This window comes from Triturus cristatus, chromosome 10, assembly GCF_964204655.1.
Source record: "Triturus cristatus chromosome 10, aTriCri1.1, whole genome shotgun sequence".
NCBI classification, from domain to species: domain Eukaryota; kingdom Metazoa; phylum Chordata; class Amphibia; order Caudata; family Salamandridae; genus Triturus; species Triturus cristatus.
This window is the reverse complement of record NC_140593.1, coordinates 1,168,805,868-1,168,829,370: the sequence shown is the minus strand read 5'-3', so window position 1 is coordinate 1,168,829,370 and position 23,503 is coordinate 1,168,805,868. Positions and strand designations below refer to the sequence as shown.

The 23,503-nt window shown below is 44.1% G+C and overlaps 1 pseudogene; it reads right to left on the bottom strand.

Annotated features, from left to right (window-relative positions):
* Positions 1–2,966: 2,966 nt before the first annotated feature.
* Positions 2,967–23,503, bottom strand: part of LOC146796873 (extracellular calcium-sensing receptor-like) — a 125,741-nt pseudogene continuing 105,204 nt past the window's right edge.

The following is a 23,503-nucleotide window of genomic DNA, read 5'->3' as shown; positions in this document are numbered from 1 at the left end:
ATGCGCAGGCAGTGGTCCCTGGGATTAATGCCTGCTCTTGAATTTTTTAAATAAAATTATTCATTTTCTTTTTTCAGTGCATCCCATTTTTGATTATTGCTTTATTCTAACTCAATCACAAACATGGTTGCCTGCTGACCCCAGGGTCTTCATTTGTGACCAATCTCAAGCATAGCATTGAGATAGGTCAAATTACAACCCAATTCAAATTAGTATTTTGTGAATCAACCTATTAATATATATAGAATATAATATAAATATGGTTCACAAAATACCGAAGCATTTGGTAGATGTTATTCTGCAAATTGCTTTTACTTCTACTAAATCCATTTTGATAGGTTTAGAAAAAGAAATAGCAAATTGCAAATCGTTCTTAGATGCAATTTACGATTTCTTATTAGTACACTAGGCACTTGGGGGCATATGTATGAAACGATTTTGTATTCGCAAACGCTGCGAATCGCAAAAAAACAGCGTTTGCGAATACAAAATCGCAAAATGAGATGTATGAGGCATTTCAGCCTCGCATTCTTAAGGAATCGCTAATTTCGCGATTTCTTAAGTTTGCGGAAGCATTTAAGAAATCGCAAATTGCGATTTCTTAAATGCTATGTAACACGCACCCAAGTTGTGCGATTTCTCCTTAAGAAATCGCAAATGACCACCAACTTCAAGTTGGTGGTAATTTGCGATTTCTTTGAAAAATTCACTTTTTTGCATTTTTCAAGGTGCCATATGCACACACATGCTGATTTCAGGGGTGCATCAGGGTGTCATCATGACACCCTTGCACCTTTGAAAGTATTCTCAATTTGCGATTAGCAAATAGCGATTCGCAAATTGAGAAGGACTTCCCATTCATTGCTATGGGCCTCCTGGCCAATAGGAATGAATGGGAAGGTATTCCTTAATTGCGATTTCGCAATTTGCTAATCGCAATTAAGGAATTTTAAGAATTCGCAAAATTTGTGCGAATTTTTAGATACATCCCGTTTTGCAATTCTCAAATAGCGATTCTCAAAAAATCGCTATTTGAGAATCGCAAATGGGGATGTTGATACATATGCCCCTTGGTCACTGGCTCGAAAAGACCTCACCCTCTATTTGTCTGCTCTTTTCTCAGTCCTGTGATTCTCTGTAAGATAAAGGCGAGTGTGTCAATATTAGCAGCAAGATAGCAACAGCAGTGCATAGTTGTGATGTTTCCAACTTGAAAGTGATATATGAATGTTCCATGGCTGAGCAACTTTGCAAAGACCAAGATAAGAAGATACACACAATATATGGTGACAAGCAGCAAAAGTTCAGTGGTTAAGAGCTGCAGAACTGCAACAAAGTGGAACAGGAGAAGGGTGTGGATTACTAGTTTGTAGCACATTAGAGCACCAAAAGATGCTCTAGGAAAGAGCTAGGCAGCGCCTTGTCTACAAATGCAGGGTGCTGCTGCTCTCTTCCCCGGCCCTGGAGATCTTTCAGGGTGCTTAGAACCATGCACACAGCTTTGAAACAGAGTGCAAGGTGTGTGTGTGTGTGTGTGTGTGTGTGTGTGTGCGTGCGTGCGTGCGTGCGTGCGTGCGTGCGTGTGCGTGTGTGTGTGTGTGTGTGTGTGTGTGTGTGTGTCTAGCATATATTTTGTACTGGACTGTGAGCTTGTTTTAAACCCTAACCAATAATTGTTTATAATAATTATTTCCAATTGTTTTACACCCCCTCGACATATCTTCCCTTAACCCCTGGAATTAATGGTATATCAATAGCTCCACACAGGCTTAAAATGTTGTTAAAATCACATCAGATTGTCTCAGTAGTGTGATTATTCACTGTTTCCTGAAATGTTTGCAACATGAATAGGTATATACTCTAGGGATGGATATGTCACTTTGTTAGTTTACAGTTTCTGATGCCCGGAAGTCCATTTCATTTTGGGGTAAAGGTTACCAAGGTGTTATCTTTGTATAAGACAAAAGACAGAGTGCATGGGGTAGATCATACATATTCTACACTTTTTCAACTGTTCAGAGATAAAGGTATTTCCTCTTCCTGAGTCACATCAAGGATTTCAGCACCAATTGGATACATGAATGATTCTTAGTTGTATGAGAACACACACTAAGGAAACTGTAATATGTAAGCTCTGGCTACAGGCTTTAAGACTCACTATGCTGTACTACAGCACCCAGGAGTCTCAATAACACTATTTGCAGTAATCCCCCGGTAATTACCACATTATTCAGAGTTGTGCTATTTCAAAGAGGGAATTATGTGTAAAAGCGTGTTTCTGCACTATTTATTACAACCAATTCCCCTGTTTCTGGACTTTTTGTGACGTTGCTGCCTGATGACTGTGTATTCAGTAATCACGGAGGGTATGGCAATACCACATTTGGAATTAATGCACATATCAGAATACCACTTCAACAAGTAACTTTTGCTGCCGGCTACTTTGGTAATTAAAAGCAACTTCGAATAAGAACCATTAGGACAACTAACGCGTTACATTGATACAATTAAAATGTGGTGGACGGAAGTCCTATTAGATTTTAAAGTGTCTCTTTACACAACAAAAGATACAATAATCTGTAGAGGTTCATGCAAGCGGAGGTACAACACAAAGAATAGGGATTGCTACATTATGAAGCAGGATGTAATGTAATTTGATACCTTGGAAAAGGTACTTGTGATACATTTTAGATACAAATTGGAAACATATCTGGTGCTGTATCGAAAATGAGATGCCTTGCAAGATATAGAGGTAGTCAGTCCCAAACATGGTAAATCAGCAAGGGACCTGAATTGCAAATCAACACAAAAGATCTTAACTATAATCCTAGCTAAATTATATCTGGAAAAACACCTGGGGCCAACTTTACTAAATGATGAAAAAAGTGAAGAATTATGGTTTGCAAACTGAGGATCTTTTGAGTAATCGGTATGAGGTGTAACTACTAACACATCCTTCGCCTCATTCAAACAATTTGTGTTTTAGTTCTCTTAGGATGTGCTGATTTCCTGACCACAAAACTCTTTGTATTCATCTCTGGTTTTAAAAAGACAATGTAAATCTTTGGAGCAAAAATGCAATATAGAACACCAGCACCAGAGGACAAGATGGCAAAAATCTCAGTCGCTACTAGGTATTTTCCTTTTGTGCTGAGATAAGCTGGGATGAAAGAGAGCCACACACTGACAAACACCAGCATGCTGAAGGTGATGAACTTGGCTTCATTGAAGGTGTCAGGTAAATTCCGGGCTAAAAAAGCAATCCCAAAACTCACACATGCCAAAAATCCCATAAAGGCCAACATGCAATAGAACATTTGTATTGAGCCCTCATTGCATTCAGCTTCAATCTTCCAATTGTTAACACTGTTGTTTCTGGGAAAGAGGGCCATGTCCACTGCCAGATGACACCAAGGCTCAGCTCTATGAAGGTGGCAGTTAGTACAATAGATAAAGAAGTCCTGTTGCCAATCCATCCCCTCAAGTTGCTATTGGGCTTGGTGGCCCTAAAGGCAATGACCACTGTGACTGTTTTTGCCATCACACAGGAAACAGCAGTTGAGAAGGATATGGCAAAGATCACTTGACGGACCATGCAGGTCACTCTGCTGGGCAGACCGATGAAAACCAAGGAACAGAGGAAGCACAGCATGAGGGACACAAGGAGAATATAGCTGAGATTAAGGTTATTGGCTCGCACCACTGGAGTGTGCTGATATCTTATGAATATACACAAGATAACAGTAGCATTGAGGAAGAGAAAGACTGAGATAACAGCTAGGATTAACCCCAGGGGCTCCTTGTATGACAAATAGTCAATCTTCTTCGGAATGCATCTGTCTTTTTCATTGCTTGACCAGTGGTCATCTGGACACATCATACATTCCAAGGAATCTGAGAATAATAGCAGATGGAATATTTTAAAAATAACTCTGTGATATGTTAGATTCCACTATTGAACAAGTACAGACATTTATCCATTACGTTTTATTGTAATGACATTTAGAAGGACTCTTTTTAGGTGTAATGAAATATTACAGATTCAGGAAATAATCCCAGTTATCATAATTCCAGGGTGAAAGTAACTCTGTATATCTGGTATTTTTGCATTAACTTTATGTTGTGCACACCATGATTAAGTGAAACAGAGACTTACTCCAAATGTTATGCTCAATGAAGGATTGCAATTACTTATATGAACATCAGTGAAGTATAGTCTATGGAGGCATTCCCTTTGAATAAGGCACTTTGCTATTTCACTTAATATTATGTTGCTGATTTGCAGGGTTAGGCCCATTTACCTCACTAAGTAGATGAGCTGGGCCCTGCTACTGACAAGATTAAACTTACCTTATACAATCAACTTAACATGCAGTATATTCCTGTAATGTATTAGTGCTTGTTGTTCATTCCCAGATATTCATCATTACCCTTATTAGCAGTTTTTTTCAGTAGCGTGGGAGATTTATCCTGTGTACATTTAATTAAACCTATTGATAAGCACCAGTAACACATCATGCCAGGATCAGTCAATGGAAATCCAATGCTCATTTCTGATAATAAAAGATAGGTAAAGTACAATGGCGAAGCAAGGCTGAAAAGCACTGCTAGCTCAAAACTTGAGCTACATTTGCCCCTCACACCAGCATGATGGCTGGAGAACAGTTGGATTTCCATGTGGCCCAGGGAGAGAATCAATAATCCTTATTAGCCATGCAGCACATATAATGCCCTTGGATGTGTTTTCCTTGTTTGCACAGATACTCCCCAGGCATGGATGAGCAGCAGGCCTGCGGGAATCAAACTTACTAGACTCTGGGACCTAAAGTTTCAAACAAAGCACTATCCATGCCAACAGGGCCTGGAGAATCCCTGAGATCCCCCAACCACTGCCATACCCAAATGAGAGAGAGGGTGGATCCTTAGTATTTGAGCACGCGTGTTTTCCACAAGTTCCAGGTGGTCATCACAATGGTAGGACAATCACCAAGATTATATCTGTTGATGCCTGCCACAATGTTAAACATTGTTAGATTGAGTGGGGCAAGGATAGGGTGGAATCCTTGGCAAAAATGACAGAGCGTACACCTAGATCTAAATTAGGTCTTACACAGAATTGGCATCCTTAGTCAATTTGAGGGCCTCATTTGCATTGCCACAATAACAGCCAATGTACATTGCCATATTAACAGCGAAAGTGGTTGTTGTCCTCAGGTATTACATACCCATTAAAGATAGCAGAAATGTGCTTATTAATTAATTGTAGGCTTTTGTACGGCTCTGTAATTCCACCCTACAGTCACTTTAGTATGGTAGCTGCACAAGAGAATCATAGGGCTTTACTTAGGGGAAGTTAAGTTATAGCCACGGGGAGCAAGAGCTACTGGGCCCAATGTGATGGTTGAAGTCCCAGGGTCCGGCCTACTATGGGCTCTAATCAACTTGGGCAAGTACCTCTAAAGCACCTGACTCTCAGTGGTAGCACAGGCAAAGCAGTACCAGGCTCCTTGCGGAGGGAGGCAGATTTAAGATGAGCACACACTCACAACTCAAAATATGCAAATAAGCAATACATAATTGCCCAATTGAATGCAAAGTATGTTAGACTTGGCATCTTTTGGCATGTTCCCCCTGAGTTTTTACTCTCTGCCCTCCCGGTTTTGACTCTGTTTTTGCTGGGGTACTGTTTCTGTGCACTTTTCTCACTACTGATCAGTGGTAAAGTGCAAGTGCTCCTGTGGTAAATTGTGTCATGGATTTTTGTTTCCATGATTGGATATTTGATTTACTTGTTAGTCCCTTGTAAAGTGCACTGCGTGTGCCAGGACCTGTAAATCAAATGCTACTAGTGGGCCTGCAGCACTGATTGTGCCACCCATGTGAGTAGCCCTAAAAAGGTAACTAAGACCAGCCAGTGCAGAGTCTGAGCGCAGTTTGTAACTTTATGTCGACTTGGCAAATGCCCCCACTTGCCAGGCCCTAAACCTTTTCTACATGTTAATCACCCCTAAGGTAGGCCCGAGGTACCCCTGTGGGCAGGGTGCAGTGTATGTGAAAGGTAGGACATGCCCTGGTGTGTGTGGCATGCCCTGATAGTGAATTACAGACCATTTCGTTTTTCACTATTGCAAGGTTCCCTGTTCCCCATAGGACAGAATGGGAAGTTTGTTTATAACATCTTCTAAACATAACTGGCCCTGGGAATTAGGTAGGAAAATATAATTTAGTATGCTTGAACTCAGAATCTAAAGATGCATCTTTTAGTGAAGGTGATTTTTACATTCTGTGTTTGAATATACCACTTTTAGAAAGTAGGTATTTTCTTGCTCAGTCATCCTGTGTGCCTCTGCTGGAATGTGGATTGCCTGTCTGGGTTTTGGATGACAGAAGGCTGGGGAGCAGGAGTGGCTCCAGATAGTCTAGGTAGGTGAGGAAATGGCTGAATAGACCTGGGCTGCAATGGGGGAAGGGGGAGGAGATTTCCTTGCACCTCAAAGGGCCTGGTCTGCCTCTGACAATGCCATCTCCACCTCCTGCCAGGAAATCACACCAGAGAATGCAGAACTGGTTCTGGCTGTGCACAAACACTCTCTGCCTAAGAGATCAAAGGATTTGGGGGTATAAATATTGGGACCCAGACCCCTGAACTTTAGAACTCTTTTGGATCAAGAAGACTGCCAAGAAGAAGAGCTGGAGAAGCTGTGAGGAGGACCTACCACTTTGCTGTGTGCTCTGCTGTGTTGGCCTGCAGTGGCTGCTTCTGTCTTGGGCAGTGAAAGGACTGGACTGAACTTTCTGTAATCTGCTTTGTGAGTTTCTCCAAGGGATTGAGGTAGAGCTTGCCCCCCTGTTTAAGAAGTCTCAGGAACAACAAGGACTTCAAGCTCTTCTGCCCACAGCACTAGGGACTGTGTGTTTTGTGCTGCAACAAAGGAAAAGCAACTCAACGACTTCTATGACGCCGCTGCCGACTCAGTGTCTTGACAGCACTGCAGAGGGCACCGCCGCAATGCCACTCCGTGACCTTGATCTTACCGACGGCGCCTGCTGCCACCGCTGCTGCCGAGCCACTACTCGCACCACGACCTGTGGGCACCACACTCCACACCGCCTCGCTTCATGGCAACGCCTTGGCACTGCAGAGGGCACAGCCGCAACACCTCACTGCGACCCTGGTCTCACCGATGTCGCAATCTGATGCCGCCACCGAGCCGTTGCTCGCACCGTGACTTGTGGGCACCGCACTCCGCACCGCCTCGCTTCACAATGACGCCTTGGTATCCCCGACGATGACGCTCCATGCCATAATTGATGCCGTTGATTGCACCCTCATCCTGCACTGCAGCCTTGGCCTACCGACGCTGCTTTTACCGTGACCTGCTAGCACCGTGACGAGCACCGCCTTCATCTCGCACCGCGACCCTGGGCTCACCGACGATGCGATCCTTTAGCGCTTAAGAATCAGGTACCACCCCACCCCCAAGATGGCCGCTGGCTGGTACATCTGCTTTCCAGCTATTTTCAGGTGCATGCAGCGGTGTAGTCTTTTCCCAGTTTTGAAGTGCGCGAGCGCGTCCTCACCGCGGCGCACTTCAACCGTCAAAATTGGTTTGACTAGACGGAGTTTCCTACCGCTCCGTATTTCCTAGGTAGAATTCCCCGTCAAGATTCAGTCAGTCAGTTCAGAGAGAGCCTACTTCCCCTTAAGGTTCCTTCCCAGCCCCTAGTCTTTTGGGTTCCAGTTATTTGTTCCCTCAGCTCACCTCAGGAGTACAGTTCGAGTTTCTAGTCACAGCATGAGGTGAAGAGTCCAAATCCCTTCTCGTTCTACAACATCTCGGCGGACAAGAAGAAGGTAGAATCAATTCTTGAACTTGCCCTGCTGGGAAGTAAGTGCTGATTTGTTCCTATTTCTCGTGAACTCAGGATTCCACAGAAGGCAATTGTGACTATCTATCAATTAAAAGAGAAACGAGTCAATCTCACTGTTGGTGAAATCATAGCGGCAGAGAGAGAATAGAGATACGCTATCGCTGAGAATACTCAGAGCTCCAGAACATTTTCAGAAATAAACTAGAGAGAAAGAAGTCGCAAGAAACAAGTAAGGACTACATGAGACCTTGCAAGAGATGCAGCAGAGCATATATAATATATATATATATATACATATATGATTTGAACTTTCAACCTTTGTTTTTCTGCATCGCTCTGGAAGTAGAAGAAAGACTAGTCCGCTAATGTATTTGGTGAACATTTTAATGAAAATCACACTATCTTCTGGTAGAATACAGGTAACGACGGACTTCTAGGGGGAGGTGGTGTGGAAGGGACATCAGGTAGATTAGGTTTACATGTGTTTCTATTTGCAGGAGTGGTACTCACCTTCAACTCCACTACACACCCACTAGAAGGTATCTACTAAGCACGAGCAGAGAGCGGCTAAACACAGTGTCAGGACAGGTACAGTAGGTTAGAAGCCAATGTCTATAAGTGTAGAGAGAGTGGTAAGAATTGTTGTTAAGTAATTCTCGTTGCAGGAATCGGAAGACAAGATCCGAGTCCAGTCCAGGAAGAAGACGCAGTGTTGTCTCTCTTTTCTGTCCAATTCCCCTTTCCCCCTCTTTGCTGCTCGTGAGCCTTTGAGCTCGCGGTAGCGGAGTGGAGGAGTGGAGATCAAGCATCGGCTCCTGTGGAAAAGGCACAATCAACTCAGGTACCTTGACAGAACCTTGACAGATTGAAGTGCCCACAATTAAAATTCCACCCGAGCACGATGGCTGAGGGAATTGATGTAAAGGCTCTAGCAACGGTGTTAGATAGTATACAGAAACAGCTAAGTGACACCTTGGAAGATAACAAGTCCCTGAGAGAAGAAGTTAGGAAGTCTGCCCAAGAAGCTCGCTATTTGCGTCAGCAGTTTGACGAGTTTTCCGGGGGTCCTCATTCCTCAGTAAAGGAAGATAAGCCTCCTTCTTTTGCTCCTGCCCCGTCTGCTGCAGAACTCACTACTCAGGTAATTCATGCTATCTCCCCGACAATTCCATTGGCAGCTCCAGAAAGATTTAGTGGGGACCCACACAAGGCCCAAATTTTTCTCACACAATGTTCCTTACACTATCTCTGTCGGCCAATCATTTTTAAGGAAGATCAATCTAAGGTGGCTTTCATGCTGTCGTACCTGAGTGGAGATGCTGCTGCCTGGTCCATGCCCTTGGTGAACAACAATGATTCCATTTTGTATGATTTTGAAGGATTCAAGAGAGAATTTTTACGGATTTTTGACAGAAGATCCATCTCCCAATCCACAGGCAATGAGCTGTTAGATCTAAAGCAGGGGAATCGTGAATTAGTGGCATACCTGGCCCAATTCAACAAACTAATTGTGGAAACCAGTTGGCCCGAGGCAAAACGAGCTGCAATTTTCTATCGAGGTCTAAAGGATGAGTTAAAGGATGGTCTATCGCAGATCCCAAGGCGTCCCACTGAGGTTTCTGAATTAATTGACTTAGTCCTTCAGATTGATCAGCGACAAAGTGAAAGAAAGAATGAGAGACGTAAGGAATTTAGGAACGTCCCGCCTCGGTTTGACAGAATAAAATCAGAGGGATCAAGGTTAAAGGAAGCTGTGTCTGAGGATGAGCCTATGCAAATTGGTTCTGTAAGAGGGCCTCTGACGAAGGAAGAAAGGGAGAAGAGACGATTGGGCAAGTTGTGCATGTACTGTGGGAACTCTGGTCATTTTGTGCGGGAATGTACAAAGAAGCCCAAGAACAATTTTGGGTTAAAAGATCGGCTCCACCAGTAGAAGGGGTTGCCCTGGTGGAAGCGAAGGAACAGTAAACTCCAGAACCAAAATTAGTGGCGAATACCTTGCAATCATCGGCGCCACATTTGATCATATCGGTGCAAATAAGATTCGGAGGTCGGATCAAGGATGGGATTTCTGTCATGATTGACTCAGGGGCAACTGGAAATTTTTGCGACATAGGTTTTGCCAAGTCTCTCGGAATCACCTTTTTGAGAAAAGAAAGGCCAGAGCCGGTCCGCGCAGTGGACGGTACGAGCTTGTCCTCCGGACCTATTGTGTATGATTCTGAGAAGATCCTGTTGAGTGGACCCGGACAACATCTTAGTTCCTTGCAATTTAGTCTGATCGACGCTCCGCAATTTCAGCTGATTTTGGGTCTGCCTTGGCTCACTGAGCATAATCCGCAAATTGATTGGGCCAGACGTTCGATTTGCATGAACTCTGAGTATTGTCTACGTCATTGCTTTCACACGAATCCAGATCCCCCAGAAGTTTCACAATCCCAACTTTTAGCAAGCTTCCCCAAGACAATTTGTGCGCTAGACACCCAAGAAATTCCACTTGAATACGAAGATCTTGCCTCAGTGTTCGACGAAAGAGAGGCAGAACGTTTGCCTCCTCATCGGGAGTATGACTGTCGAATTGAGCTTGAGCCAGGAGCCTCCCTTCCCTGTAGTCGGATTTACGCACTGTCTGAAGCGGAAAATGCCCATCTCAAGGAATATCTGAACAGATACCTGGCCAACGGTTTCATTCGCCCTTCCCAGTCACCGGTTTCGTCCCCACTTTTTATCATCCCTAAGAAAGATGGCCAATTAAGGACTTGCATAGACTACCGCGCCCTTAACTTGGTTACCAAGAAGAACCGATATCCGCTCCCCTTGATTTCGGAGCTGTTGGACCAGGTGAAAGGAGCGAAAGTTTACTCTAAATTGGATTTGAGAGGGGCTTACCATTTGGTACGCATGGCTGAAGGCGAAGAGTGGAAAACCGCCTTTCGTACCCGTTTTGGTTTATTTGAGTACCAAGTCATGCCATTTGGCTTATGCAATGCTCCGGCTGCATTCCAGCATTTTTTGAATGATGTTTTGCGAGAATTTTTAGATCGCTTCGCAGTGGTTTACATAGATGATATCCTCATATTCTCAGCCAGCGAGGAAGAACATATCCAGCACGTCAGATCCATTTTGAAGAAATTGCTTGAAAATCAACTTTTTGTCAAACTGGAGAAGTGTGTTTTTCACACGACTCAAGTTGAGTTTTTGGGATTTGTGTTGTCCTCAGATGGAGTTTCGATGGATGAGTCTAAGGTGCGAGCAATCAAGGAGTGGCCCTCTCCGCGTTCAGTAAAGGAAGTACAGAGTTTCCTTGGATTCGCCAATTTTTATAGGCGATTTATCATCAACTTTTCTGAGCGAGTTTGTCCACTCACGAGATTATTGAGGAAGAAGACCAAATTTGAGTGGAATGCAGAAACGGAATTAGCATTTAACGAGCTCAAGAAAATCTTTGTATCATCTCCAGTCTTACTCCATCCGGATCCGGGAGAACCATTTTTTGTGGAAGCAGATGCCTCCGATTTGGCCATCGGAGGGGTTTTTTCCCAGCGCCATAAGCAGACAGGTCAGCTACATCCAGTAGCTTTTCGCTCTAGGAAGTTGTCTGCGGCTGAAATCAATTATCCCATTGCCGATAAGGAACTGTTGGCAGTCAAGGATGCCTTCACTGAATGGAGACATTATTTGCTGGGAGCAAGGCATGTGGTGACGGTATTTACTGATCATCGGAATCTCCAGTGTTTGAAATCTGCCCGTACCTTGACCCCACGCCAATTGAGATGGTCTCTATTTTTTGCAGATTACGACTTTGTTTTAACTTACAAACCTGGATCGGCAAATGGGAAGGCAGATGCCTTATCTCGCCTAAATGTGAGCGCTGACAACAAGACTGCAGAAGAAGGAGTCATAATTCCAGCAGAACGGATAATCGGAACACTCTCCTACTCCGACATAGAACAGAAGTTACCAAACTTGCGGTCTCTGGAAGAAGTTAGAGGTTGGACAGCTAAAGGGAAGGAATATCAAGTCAAGGATGGAAGACCCGTCTACCAAGACAAGTTGTTCGTGTCTAGTCGGGAGTTGCAAGAACAAATCATTGAACACTTTCATGACAATATGCTGGCCGGGCACAAGGGAGTGAAGAAAACTACAGAACTGATTCGAAGAGAGTTTTGGTGGCCAGCAATGGAAGCTCAGGTGCGGCAGTATGTAGCTACTTGCGAGTCTTGTATCAAGGGAAAGACACTTAGAAGGGCTCCCCAAGGGTTATTGCAGCCATTGCCCCCTGCCCCGTACCCGTGGCATACTATTTCAATGGATTTCATAGTGGATCTAACTTCCAGTGAGGGTCTATCTGTCATTTGGGTTGTGGTGGACCTTTTTTCTAAGATGAGTCACTTTATCCCTTTAAAGGCCCTCCCTAATGCTACACAGCTGTCCAAACTGTTCACACAGCACATTGTCAAGGCCCACGGAATTCCAAAGGTCGTAATCTCTGACAGGGGTCCTCAGTTTGTCTCTCGTTTTTGGAGATCCTTTTTGAAAAGATTGGGTGTAGACTCTCGTCTGTCTTCCAGTTTCCATCCTGAGACTGATGGACAGACCGAGAGAGTGAATCAGGAGCTGGAGCAATTCCTGCGCCTGTTCTTGATGGACCAGGAGGGAGATTGGCCAGACCTGATTTGGGCGGCAGAGTTCGCTTATAACAATGCTGAGCATGCTTCCACAGGTTACTCTCCGTTTTATTTAAATTCTGGTCGTCATCCAAACGCTTGGGTAGACAAAGAGTCTAGTGATGTTCCTGCCGTGGAGACAGTGGTTCAGGATTTACATAAGGCCTATCAATTAGCTTCTAGAAATCTGCCTCAGGCTAAGATTTCCTACAAGAAGCAGGCTGACAAGAAGAGACGTCCAAATCCTGTGTACAAGAAGGGAGATCTAGTCTGGTTGTCTACTAGAAATTTACGTCTGAAGGGGAATAGAAAGTTTCAGCCGAGGTACATGGGTCCCTTTCAGGTAGACAGAATGGTGAATCCAGTCAGTGTGAAGTTATGTCTTCCTCCTAGGTTGAGGATACATCCAGTTTTTCATGTTTCCTTGCTTCAGTGTAGTCCAAAAGGGGTTAGGTCCAGAAATTCACCTTCCCCAGTTTTGGTACAAGGGCAGGAGGAATTTGAGGTGAAAAGAATACTCGACTCTAAAGTTCAAGGAGGGCAAATTTTCTATCTCGTAGATTGGAAAGGTTGCGGTCCAGAAGAGAGATCTTGGGAGCCCCAATCCAATATCCATGCTCCACGTTTGCTGAGAGATTTTCACCGCACACACCCCACTAAGCCCAAAGGGGTTAGGGAGGGGGTTTTGGTGGGAGGTACTGTCAGGGCTGTGGCAGGCGCAGCTAGATTTCCGACATTTTACATACACCCTAGGAGTCAGGCTGGTCTTTGGGTAGGTAGGCGTAGAAAGGTTTCAGTTCGATCGCTTACTGCCTTCTTGCGATCCTTTAGCGCTTAAGAATCAGGTACCACCCCACCCCCAAGATGGCCGCTGGCTGGTACATCTGCTTTCCAGCTATTTTCAGGTGCATGCAGCGGTGTAGTCTTTTCCCAGTTTTGAAGTGCGCGAGCGCGTCCTCAGCACGGCGCACTTCAACCGTCAAAATTGGTTTGACTAGACGGAGTTTCCTACCGCTCCGTATTTCCTAGGTAGAATTCCCCGTCAAGATTCAGTCAGTCAGTTCAGAGAGAGCCTACTTCCCCTTAAGGTTCCTTCCCAGCCCCTAGTCTTTTGGGTTCCAGTTATTTGTTCCCTCACCTCACCTCAGGAGTACAGTTCGAGTTTCTAGTCACAGCATGAGGTGAAGAGTCCAAATCCCTTCTCGTTCTACAACATCTCGGCGGACAAGAAGAAGGTAGAATCAATTCTTGAACTTGCCCTGCTGGGAAGTAAGTGCTGATTTGTTCCTATTTCTCGTGAACTCAGGATTCCACAGAGGGCAATTGTGACTATCTATCAATTAAAAGAGAAACAAGTCAATCTCACTGTTGGTGAAATCATAGCGGCAGAGAGAGAATAGAGATACGCTATCGCTGAGAATACTCAGAGCTCCAGAACATTTTCAGAAATAAACTAGAGAGAAAGAAGTCGCAAGAAACAAGTAAGGACTACATGAGACCTTGCAAGAGATGCAGCAGAGCATATATAATATATATATATATATACATATATGATTTGAACTTTCAACCTTTGTTTTTCTGCATCGCTCTGGAAGTAGAAGAAAGACTAGTCCGCTAATGTATTTGGTGAACATTTTAAAGAAAATCACACTATCTTCTGGTAGAATACAGGTAACGACGGACTTCTAGGGGGAGGTGGTGTGGAAGGGACATCAGGTAGATTAGGTTTACATGTGTTTCTATTTGCAGGAGTGGTACCCACCTTCAACTCCACTACACACCCACTAGAAGGTATCTACTAAGCACGAGCAGAGAGCGGCTAAACACAGTGTCAGGACAGGTACAGTAGGTTAGAAGCCAATGTCTATAAGTGTAGAGAGAGTGGTAAGAATTGTTGTTAAGTAATTCTCGTTGCAGGAATCGGAAGACAAGATCCGAGTCCAGTCCAGGAAGAAGACGCAGTGTTGTTTCTTTTTTTCTGTCCAATTCCCCTTTCCCCCTCTCTGCTGCTCGTGAGCCTTTGAGCTCGCGGTAGCGGAGTGGAGGAGTGGAGATCAAGCATCGGCTCCTGTGGAAAAGGCACAATCAACTCAGGTACCTTGACAGAACCTTGACACCGACAGCTGCCGACGCCACCGCTCCTGATCCCAACAGAGAGGAGATCGACCGGCAATGCGTGTGACTGTGAGGGCCCCGACGACTCCTGCACCGACCTCTGGAACCCACGCCTGCGGGCACCATGTTTTCAGAAAGTCAGCGAAGAGGTCGCTGGGGCCCTGCGTTTCTAAAAGGTGCTGTTTGCGGGTCTTCCCAACACCGTAGCTGGCCCGCAATGCTGAGGTCAGCCAGAACTGTTTGGATTTGTTTGCTCACAATGCTGTGATAGCCCCGGACTGAGCTATCGACATCAAGGAACTGTTTTTAAAGCTTATTTTTACAACTGTAGATTTGTAGGTACTGTATTGTGGATTGTTATCATTTTTGGTCTTGTCTTAAAGATATACAAATATTGGCTATTTTTCCAAACTGGTGTGGTGTCCTTTTGTAGTGCTTACATTGTATTACTGTGGGTTATGTGCAAATGCTTTACACACTGCCTCACAGATAAACATTGCTGCTCGTGCCAAGCTACTGAGGGGGTGAGCAGGGGTTATTTTAGGAGGGTAACTCCCTTATCCTGACTGGGAAGAAGGGTTCCTATTTGGACAAAGGTGCAAGCCCTTGCAACGAGAGACCCCCATTTCTAACACAGTACAATAAAATACACTTCAAAGAATATACACAGCCATCTTAAGGCATCCCTGCTAATGTTACCAAATGGCAATTCCTGTCCTAATTCCCCATCTATGGATGCATTGCTACTGAGTTCAAGTCTTAGAAGTTCAATGAGGGCTTTTATAAAAAGTTCATGTGTCCTAACCCCTGCATGTGTCAGTCAGGACAATTTCCCCCAGAGCCCAATGGCCCAGTATTTTATCTGCACTCACTTGGATGGCAGTTCAGTGTCCATGGGCTTGTGTTCCAGGCCTGACGATGAGCATAGTTGGCTGTGCGGCAGATGTTTATGGCTCCCCTCTGATTTGATGGTAACACTTCTTCACCCATGACTGGCTTTTGGTGGCCCAGGATGCTTTTTTCCAGTACAAGGAAGACCTGGCTTGGCAGTTCCCATGAGGCACAGGGTCAAGACTGATTTGCATATAGCTGGGTCTGAACAGGGGTGGCGAAGTGAGCTAAAAAACAGTGATAGATTCAACCCAGATCTGTGACTGGGGGTGAGTGTTTGAAAAATTTCAGCGCTCCATCCATCATCTCCTTCTGTTGGATGGGCTTTGGTGGCTCCCAGACTGAGGAAGGAGAAAATTGGTACCAACTCTGGAATCCCCCACCTGCTGGGAATTACAACTGCACGCTGTCCTAGTGAAATGGTCCTGATCCTGGACTCTGGCCCCCTCCTGATTTGCAGAGGTTCTTGATAGCACTCACTGAATGACGGTGTTTAGTCTTCTCATGGATCCCATCCCGGACATATGGGATTTAGCAGCATCAATGAGGAATCAGCCCTATTTTGGTCTCAGTACTACCAAGAGCAACACCCCCTTCTTAATGGCAGTACGGCACAGGATCGGTGACCATTTCTCTTAGCAACTGCCCCCTTCTGGCATCATGGTGTCACACAACGCAAATGGGCAGATTATCCAATCACGACAGCAGTCTTGTATTCTCCGTGGAACCCACCTAACATACTGTTCACATAGGCAGGTAACCTGAAGAGCAGGCTGTTCTCGATAGCCCAGAATATCACACTCCACTGCTGGGATCTTCTTCACAGGACCCCTACTTGACCTTGCTCCCTACAGACAATCTCTTTTTCCCAAAATGACCCATTGGTCCTGGGCCAGGCAGAAATGGTCTTCCAGACAAATGATCTAGATTCTCTTGGGTGATGTCACCTCACCCAGCCTTGGAGACACTCAGACCCTTAATTCCAAGTCCCCGTCATAACAAGAAGAACTTCTGCTGAGCTTCTGCAAACTGATGTACAGTTTCAGTTTGACAATTTGGGAGTCAGAAGCTCCCCATTTTATAATCCAGTTTCAGACACACATGATTGAAAATCCCTCTTTTTGTTTGAGTTCATTTTTTGGGGGTTAGCCACTCTCAAGTGCCCACTTCTTTGTTGTGCTCTTCCTCCATGGAGTAGTCTATCACAGCAGGGCAGTTTCCAATCTTGATAGCCCCAAACACAGGTCACAGGACTGAGGAGCAGTTCACACCTGGATGTCAGGCTCAGTGATATGCTCATCAAAAGGTTTCCAAATAGCCTCAGCCTCCTTTCAGAGCAGAGACACTAAGACTTGCATCGAAAAGCCTTGCATCCAATGTGTGCCCCACCCAGCTCTCAGGAATGTATCAATCTACTGATCTGTCCAGGGGAAATCTCTATCTCTCTTTACTAATCCATCAAGCCCTGGCCCTCCCAAAATGAAACCCAATGTCATCCATGTGTTGTGTCCATTGCAATCATGCACACTACTGTGCACACATATGCACATGTGTGTATCCTCTTATGCATTGCACCCTCGTATGGGCAGCCATGCATCCCAGAATGCCCATGCAGCATTGTGCATCACGTCCTACATGTGGTACTAGCTCACAAGCCCACATGTACATGTAACCATGTGTGCTATTTCCTGATGCACTGTACATCCTCAGAGGCACAATTAAGTCCCAATGCACAAAAGCAGCCACACCAGCTATCTTCTGATGCACTGTACCATCTTGTAGGCACATACATACCCCAACAAGCTCATGAAACCATGTGTGCTATCTTCTGATGCACTGTATCTTCTCACAGGCATGCATGTATCCCGGGGTGCATACGCAACCATGTGCAGTATTTTCTGATGCACTGTACCTTCCCACAGTTACACATAAATCTCAGCTGTGCACACTAGCCAATACATGCCAAGAGTGAGCTAAGCGCACAACTGAGACCTTTAGCAGAGTGGGCCAGGAGGCACCATTTCAGTGACACAAGTAAAAAGATCTGTTCACTCTCCCGATCACTAAAAACTAAAAACGCACTACATTGAGTACCACTGAAGGGTAGCTATTTGGGCATCCCTCCCAGTGTAAGCAGGCAGAAGTCCAGGAGACAGGACTACGTCATAGCCCACACACATGATCCATGTTTGCTTAAGACCAATTTTGTTTTACCAATGATCCAGATATCACAGCAGATGGGGCACCCATGATAGTGGTAAACATCTATCAGCATACAAGGACTGTTCCAATACAACAAGCCTGAACAAATCCCTTTTCAAGATATATCTGTAAGCCAGTTGGTTGGTTCATCACTTAAGATCATTTTGAGTCCATGTAATCACTCGGACTGGCTTTTGAATGCTTGTTATTAAAGTTCAAAGAGTTCCATACTGGATAAAGTGAGGTCACCTGAATGCCTGATTTTGCACTCTCTGTGATCCGTTGAACATGTTTCGTATACCATGGTAGGTGAGCTTGTAGAAATCAAAGTGTGTCATACCAACTCTCTGATTAGCTTCTGTGTGTTGTGGCTTTGAAAGAGCAGAGGACGCGATATACAAGATAAAACTGAGAATGGGCTCGCTTTACTTATGCATGGATCATAAGATCAAATTTGAAAATTCTGATGTATTCTTAGTTTGTGAGATATTTTTGTGTTCAACCCAGACATGCAGACAATTATAATAGGAAGGATTTGGGAACATTATAGACTTATATTCTATGATTTAGGCGTTTTGATGTTGTCAATTACGATACGACCCTTAACATATGAAAAGCAAGATATTATAGCATATGTTTCAGAATACAACTATTATTTCCTCTTTGCTCTTGTCACTGGAAGCATGTCAAGGTGGAATAGCAGCAGCATGGAGGAGTCCCGATGCACCTTACAAGTGGAAAATACGAGAGACATAATCCATTCCTCAGGGTTTATGAAGTCAAGAATGAATCAGTCCTTTTAAACATTGTTTTGCCAACTCCTTCCTGCGTGTTTTGCATTTTGAAAAACATAAAGTGCTCTAAGATTGTTTACGTCACTCAGACATCAAGGAGTGTGAAGTGGCTTGCTTGCGTTCAGTCATTTGGTATGACATTCTACTCTGAGTGCGTCAGAGTTGTTCCAGTTCTCTTACTCATTCTGTAACCCAGCTTTCGATCTTGGAGAACGTGATTGTTTTCCAAATGCCCTTGCAAGTCAAGATCTTTGCATAATATTACTCTGGATTGGTAAAATGTTAGTGTTGGAAGGTGGATTATTAGTAGGGGTAAGTATGCACCTACCACTAGCAATAAGGCCACCAGCGCAATATAACGTCCAGACAAGCTCTCAATACACTTGCCCCTGGTTTAACCCTTGGTAGCTGGCTTCGAGCAGGCAGGCTTAACTCAGGAGACAGGTATGTAAAGCAATTAAAGCACCAACACATTAAATAAGTAACACAGTGCACCCAATAACAATCAGACATCAATTTATACAAGTAGGGCATCTTTAAAATGACACCAAAATTAAAAAAATCCAAATATAGAGAACCAGAGATAAACATTTTTAAAGATTACCCACTTTCTAGTGCTTAAAAACATATAGTGCCAACTCTGGACATCTGGTCATACTTGACCAGCACAAAGTCAAAGTTTGAGGCTGACTGTGATTGAGCACTAAGCTGGAGGCCCTGGTCAAAGTTTTATATTTGGACTTCAAAACGTTTCTGGAGGATTTTCTCCTGGTGCCATGCGGTTCCCTTTAGCAGGCAGTGACATCATAGGGTTGCTTCTTCGCAAGGCCCAGGTCAAATCCTGGAAGCCTGGGGCTCCGGAGCTTTCAAAGGGATGAACCTGAAATCCTGACCTGGTTGCTGTTGAAGTAAGCTGGCTTGACTTTTGCTGTCATGCCGGTCATCTTATGGAACTTTTTCCAAAAGTCAAACTAAACGTCTGGAACGTCTTCCTGAAGTTCCTCTTCATGGTTTAAAGTGTCCTAAACACAAATCCAAGGGACTAGAGTCTCTGAGATTGTCCTTGGAAGTTTGGAACTATAATTCCCACTATCCACCTGGCCAAATCCTTAAAAGTTTACTGAATGCTTTCCAGGCTGGGGACTTCTTGAGGGAGATGGTGCAGGGAAGCTTTTTTCACCTGTTGCTTTCAGGAAGTCCAGTCCCTAATCCTTTTATAAGTAATTCTTAGGGCTGTAGTTCCAAGTGTGCAGCAGAAGCAGTCCTTCAGATTGCACTTCCAACTGCAACCCTTCGGGGATGCCAACCAGGGTTCCAGCAGGGCAGTCCTTCTTCTTGTAATATCAGGCAGCAAAACGGAATTGCTTTGCAGCTCTCGCATATTTATTCAATGATCTCATGAGAAAAGCAGGGGGGTAAGACTGTCCAATGAGGTGCCTGTTTCCACCCAAACACATGACAGCATCCTCCAAAGTGGTGCATAGTCTTGCCCCACAAAGCAGTGCACTTTAAAATTCAAGATGGAGAATTCCTCTCTAGGAGAGTAAGACCTGGCTAAACCAACCTACTAGTGTGGCTCATTTCCATTTCCATCCCACCCCCCCAGACCTTCTGTAAATTCCATTCCTGGACAGCCATCTGGTTGGGGGTGCAGGAAGGGGGGATAGACCTGGCTGGCATGCCTTACTTTCCTGCTTTCTTTGAAGCCCAGTTAGATTTACCTAGCCCCCTTTTTGACCTGTGTTCTGCAGCTGCAGAGCTCCCCCCATCAGAAAACATCTGCTCTATGCAGGCCATAACTTAGTGTCTGTATTAGTTATGGTAAATTCAACAGTGGCATGTTGTCATTTATTATTACCAATCTTTTAAGCCTTTGAATGAATGTATAGCCCCTTCCTAGCAATATTTATACTTAAATAAAATATTCCAATGTTAGCCTATGGAGCTATGGGGCATATTTACAACAGAATGAATAAGCGTGGTGTTAAGCAAACATTGCTAACGCCACGCTTTTCCAGTCTGGAAATGCAGGGGTGCGCCCTATTAACAAGAATGCGACACACGCCTGTGTTTCCCCTAGTGCTGAGTTCAACTGCCTAGCATCAATGCAAGGAACCTATGCCCCATAGTGCAAGTGTGTTTGCGTTGGTGTAAAGGATTGTTAATGTGCAGGAAGTTCTCTATTCCCGCACATAAACAATCATTCATGGCATTTTGAAACTTCTATTTGTGCTACTAAATGCTCACACAGGAGTTACTAAACTTATTTTTTTGATTGTTTATGTGTGAAAGGAACACCTTCCTGCACATAACCAATCAATGGTAATTTGCTGTTTCTATGTGTGCTGCACAGTACAAGGCAGCAAACATAGAAACATGTCACTAACTTTTAGCTATGCTGAACAGCATGCAAGCTGCTGTACAACATTGGCTAAAAGACATTGGCAAAGCCACTAGTTCTCACATGGCAGACAGAATTGGCTTTGCCAATGCATGTTATCCACTTGGAATGATGTGAGTTAAGAATGGTCGGAATATGGTAGGAATGGTAAAAATGTAAAAATGAAGAACAGAAGTCGTTGCATGGGCTGAAATATTTAAGTCCAGGAACTCCCTTTTGAAGAGGTTGATCACAGGCGTGTGCTTTCTCCTGCAGAACAGAACATTCTGGGGTCTCTGTATTTTTTGTTTTGGTAGTGGTGTGATTAAATAATGTGCTAGATGGTTTATGATATTGGCATACAGGTTTGTATTTATCGTTGTTCTTCTACCTATGTATGAACTTTATCTACATGATGCACCAATTTTTTTCACATGTATGGCACTATCTGAGTGCGTGTTCGTCTGTTACTTTCATACTCTTTGTACGTCCTTTTTCTCACTCCGGTTTCGTTTTCCAGTCTCCCAGAAAGGTTTAAATGGATAACATGTTAAGCATTCACTATGATCAAGTTGTATCATTCGCAGTTTCTTGACCAGATGATGTTTTGTATGTACATTGGGTTGCCCAACGACCCCTGGCCCACTGACTTTCTTCACAAGGTCTTTGACACTATGAACCTGTTTATCAATAACATTCCCAATACCTCACTATCAATGGCTGACATCCCCTCAGTTTAGAAATTGGCAGTGGTGAAACCCCTCCAGAAAAATCTCTTGCAGATCCTGACACACTGTCTAATTTTCACCACATCTCACTGCTTCGAGTACTAAAGTGTTTGAAAAATCTGCCTGGAAACTTCTGATGTACTTCATCCCCAGCATTCTGGTTTTCATTTCAAATATTCTACAGAATCTGCTCTGCTGCAAGTTTCTGACACTCTAAAACTGTCCCTGAATGTGGAAAATAATGCGTCACTGATCCTATTGGTTCTCTCTGCCGCGTTCGATACCATCTCACGCTACATACTTCTTAGAAGAATAAAGGACTGTGGCCTTTCCCAAAAATCATTGGCCTGGATTAAATGCTTCCTAGCGAGTATGAGACAAGTAGTCACATTAGGACCTTTCTTATCTATAGACAGACCGGTGGCATGAGGTGTTTTGCAGGGTTTATCTCTTAGCCCTGTGTTATTCAATATATATTTGGCCCCCTAATCTACCTGATAGCTTTTTTGGAATCACTACGACATCATATGCAGATGATAGACAGAACTTAACTTCCAAAACTGTCTGTCTGAAGATGCCAGGTGAATGCAATAAAACAACTTAAAATGCAACACAGACAAAATGGAGATCCTGACTTTTGGCAACTGCTTTAACGCAATTCAATGTTGAACGAACTCAGTACCCCCTTGCCATACTGGAAGTGGCAAGAAACTTAGGAGTGACATTCTAAACCTCACTCGTCTTCTGCCCTCAATCTCCTGCCATGGCTGGGACATGTTTTAACTTAATCAAATCCCTAAGAAAGCTTTTTGAGTTCCTCCAATTAGCTCACAGACAAAAAGTTTATTTTACTCTTATTACTTCTAGACTCAATTATTGTAACAGTTTCTATGCAGGATCCTCCAAAAATATGCCTCACAAACTTCAGGTGGTGCAACATGCAGCAGCTAGACCTGTGCTGAAACTTCCAAGACGTTCTGCTTCCACTACTCTAAAAACTCAAAATTGACTGCCACCACACATAAGGATCCTGTTTTCAGAGCATTCAAAGCTGCTGTTCCTAAATACTTCATGGCCAGATCCATGCACTATAAAACACAAGGAACCTTGAGATCCTCTCATATGAATCTTCTAAAGCCCCAATCGTTCAGACTTAAAACCGGGGGGTGCCATATCCTTCTTGGTACAAGGATCCAAGGCATTGAACAGCTTCCCAGGCCTTTGCGGTTAATGGATTTGGATGCCATTTTAAAAAAGCATTTAAAGACCTGGCTTTTCTTCAATCAATCAATCAAAGCATAGATTTACAAGGCCCAGATTTATTCTTTTATTCCCTTATCTAGTCACCCTCACATTCTCTTTTTCTCCTTCCCTTTCATCTGGGTTATCAGATTTAAAACTCCATTGCTAGGATGCTCCATTGTGAGTGGCAGCATGCTTCATAAGTGTATAATTCATTATTTTGTATGTCTCCCCAAACAGGGGCCAGAACTTAGCAGTGGTCCCGCATTTTAAGTTGAGCAGAATTGGTGGGCGCTCCTTTCGAGTCCTGGCAGCGAGTTGGTGGAATTCTCTTCCTCCACAAATTCGGGCCATCGATGAGCTCCTTCAGTTTAGACAGGCTATCAAGACCTTTTTATTTGTTTAGCCCATCTGTTGTGTCTCGTCTCCTTTTGTCCGCTTTTAGTGCTGTGTTGTGTTCACCTTCTCAAAGCGCCAGGACGCCCCTTTGCTGGGGCAGCTGTGCGCGGTATAAATAAAAATAACATAACATAACATAACAGGGGTATTCATGTCCTTCTCTTTGTCTTAGCTGCTGAATAGCAATTAGTTAAAAGTATCCCTCTTTTCAAA